The sequence below is a fragment of the Ascidiella aspersa genome, chromosome 1 (assembly GCF_963924565.1).
Source record: "Ascidiella aspersa chromosome 1, kaAscAspe10.2, whole genome shotgun sequence".
In the NCBI taxonomy this organism is placed as follows: domain Eukaryota; kingdom Metazoa; phylum Chordata; class Ascidiacea; order Phlebobranchia; family Ascidiidae; genus Ascidiella; species Ascidiella aspersa.
Window position 1 is genome coordinate 26063323 of NC_139447.1, and position 3914 is coordinate 26067236.

Here is a 3914-nt window from a genome sequence, read left to right on the forward strand (position 1 = left end):
TCAAACAATTTCTTTCATTTTTGATGAAGTTTACACTCGTAGGGGATTGACGAAATGGCTGACTGTTAATTAATTTAGATCAGGGTGTTTCAACGGCATACACAACTGATTAATTTTAGTTTTTATGATACTTTGTCCAACAGCATTTTTAGTTATTTGAATTTATAATCGGAACGACTTGTAGAGGATTTTTAGTCCGAAAAGGACAGGCTGTGCTAAAACGTATGACAAATACCACAGGAATATCCACCTTTCACACTCTTACAAAAATAAATTGTCATTTAAACTAAGTTGATTGTGTATAAATAAATGTAGTTCTAGTTTATAGTCCTATTTCAAGTGGTAAGTAGTTTTTGTTCTAATCTTGTTTGAGAAAGCTACAATTATCTAATTTTGCTCTATTTCGAGAAACCTTAAATGCTTTTAGTGAAATATTTATCTTCTTTTAAAAAGCTGGAATACCGTAAATTTAGTTGTCAAGTTTGCTCGACGGTGGTCAGCGGAGCAGTATGCGCTAACGACCATATGTTATTTTAATTAATATACAGATTAGGACTTAGTCATTTCAAAATGACTTGTTTACAACACTGCAGGCAACACCATTAAACACATTTAATAAACTCTTGTTATACGAAGAAAACACAAAAAAACAATGCTTGTTTATCACGCACGCTCCATAGCCATTCCGTGGGTGAGAGCTTGTTGCTTTAGTTCTTCGATTCTCTTAACTTCTGATTTTTGTTCTTCCATTTCCTGACAAAAAATATTGAACAATAGATTTAGAGTTGTAAATAGATAAAAAGTGCTTTTAAGAAACTAAATTATATAGTATACCTATAATCATATTAAATTTTCATTTCTTTGATTTTTTACCTAAAGTTGCCTTTTATACTTAATTTTCATACGACTTTCTAGGAGAATAATGGTTTTATGAAACCTATTACCTAACAGAGATGGTTAAGGGGGCATTTTTGTTTTCGCACCTATATCTCCAAATTTATTTGGCAGACTTTCGTGCCAAAATCGGGTTCACCCTTTTGCGGTTAAATTAACGTACAGCGCTTACGTGTTATAAAATATACGTTAAATTAATTTTCATCACCAGGGTATATTTGCGTGATTTCAGTATCCCCCCCAAAAGAAAGTTAAACCTATTAAATTTTAAAATATTCATCCTGCAAAAAAAGGCGGTATACTATCGTTTTAGATTAGCTAATATGACATTTTACTCTTTCACAAGAATCCTGTGATAACCAAATGTAGGGACGTTTAAATGCGCGGACAGCCTTGTTTTTTCAAAAGTAGCCTCGTAAAAGCACGTACATAGCGAAGCTGTAAGATAAGACACCAAGGACAGCAACATCCGATACACTGGTCATCTCCAATCAGGCCAGGGATGCTGTTCTGTGTCCTGTATGTTGTTTTACTCTTCCCCACTGACAGATAAGAGCCGATCCAAAACGGAGACACAAGGCACAGCAGTGCGTGATGTGAGGCAGAACCCATACCTAAAGGGTAAACTTGGTCGAATTTCAAAATAAAAACAACCTAAATTATTACCGATTTCGAGCGGGAAATTATATGCTAAATTGAAAATTCTTGCATTGTAGTTGACCTCGTACTTCTGCGCTACAAAAAAGGACAACGGTCATAGTTGTAATTACCCAATTCAAGTCATTGACTTATGCTACTGTTTTTAATTGACTAAACTTGACCGAAGTCTTTTGGACCAATAACTTTAAATGAAGGGATTTTATTTGCCAATTTTTGATAAAATTAGGTTAGTCATCTTAAGTTTGGCATATTAAACGATTCGCTTGATATATGTTGCGTTTTTGTTGTTCTATAATCGAGTAGTTGCTCATAACGTTTAATAATTTTAATAGTTTTATTTTGTATGACAAGAACTTGACTCAAGTTGTCTTTCTCTAGTTATATATAACAAATGACTGGAAAAGGCATCCGAAAGATAGGGCAGGGATAGCATCAAATCTTTCTTCGAGCCCAATCTTAAGGACTATTGATATATTTTTTTCGCAAGCTTTTATTGAATTTGTGTCTAGTAAGTTAATGTGAAATAGTTGTGTTATCAAACACATTCTAAACACGGCTAACTCTAATGTAATTGTATTTTTTTCGAAATACTAACTTACCCAATTCATTGGCATTTTGTCCGTGAAGTATGCATGGCATTACCATAGCCTGTGCCACCATTACTGGTTTATGGAGACAATCGACACATCGAAAAGTAAAGTGTCCTTCTCTTTGGATGATTAACAATTTTTGGGCTTCACTTTCTATGATTGCTCTTTGCTTAGTTTCTGATTCTACTGAAGCTAAGAGGACTTTTTCCTTTCTGGACTTAGCCTCCATTTTTTTATTAAAAAGGCTTTTTCCAATGGAAGTACACTTGAGTATAACAGTTGATTGTTAGTTTGGTATTTAAAGAAACCTTATGCAGTTTATGTTCCAAAAGTCGCTATAATGCGTTGTTATGTCATAATGAAACAATTTATACAACCATTTGTTATCTTTTTTGGTTTGACAAACAATTTAGCCAACAATTTTATTTTTATTTAGCTAAATAAAATCCAAGATATACCTAAACAAACCATTTTTTAGGTGTATTTATTTGTTCAGATTAGAATATAGATTTTGTAAACGATTGCTCAATTTTATAATTTAAAACCTGAGACCCTTGAACTTTTTCAGCTTTCTGTGTTTTCACTTACAAAACAAAGTTGTCTAAAATAATATTTCTACAAAGTTGAATGTGATGGGCACGAGTGTTTTTTGGTACCAAACTACCAATACATTATCAGCTATCTAATGAAGGATATAATGTGAGTCAAACTTAGCAGTAGGCTATAGATCCGACACAAGAAGTAAATTTAGAAAAGCAAATTTGATCGCGGAATATTGTAACAATTAAAACTTAGTAAATTATGTTTTAACCGAGTGCAAAATTTCATTTTTTTGCACATTTTTTAACATGGTGGGAACACATACAACAAATATCCTTGTAAAACAGCGCAACATTTACAATTGCACGCCGAAGTTCGTCTCACACGGACTCCAGTATTTTTAACAACTCACACGGACTCCAGTATTTTTCAAAATGTGCGATGGCCAAGTTCGCACGTAACAGTTATACATTTTAATAATTCTAGTACTTTTGTGATTGTTTGTCTGAAAATTGAATTGTTGCGTAATAAATACACATCATGGTACTACTGCTGAATTTTAATGTCAAACAGCACAGCGCTGTTAACAACACGTTTAACTGAGAAGAGGTTCGTTTGCAAGCGGAACGCCGTCTTAAGTACACAATTGCAAGCCAGTAAGTACTTTACACTTTGGTGCGAGTAGACAATAAATCTGTGGCAAGCCGATACAGCGTAAATTGCACCGTAAACACATAGCTCTTAGTCGGCAATTGATCATGTACCCTACAGTGGGATTCAATTTTTTTGTCAGCCGGTTTTATCACAAAAGTCATACATTTCAGTCGGTTCTCTTCCAAAAAGTCATCTTTTCCGGGAAATAATTAAAGTAGTTGCAAGAACAGGATGAAACCAGGTTCCAGCGAATGTTGCGAACTACTAACTATAGGTTGAATCCCATCACTTAACAGTCACACTGAAAAGCAGCAGTCGTCTCACGGCTACTTATGACGCAACAATTAGACTTTCAGATAAACAATCAGGAAATATTACTACAATTAAAAAAATTAACACAGTGTTTGACTGTTACGTTTATGGAATAAAATGCAAAAGTCTATTGACAGTAGCCAGTAATGCTAACCGGTTCGCTGATCACATAACATTTTGTGAGACGGTTCTATAGAACCGATGCGAACCGGCTGAATCCCACCACTGGTTGCATCCTGTTCTCTGCTTCAATCTCAAAAACAT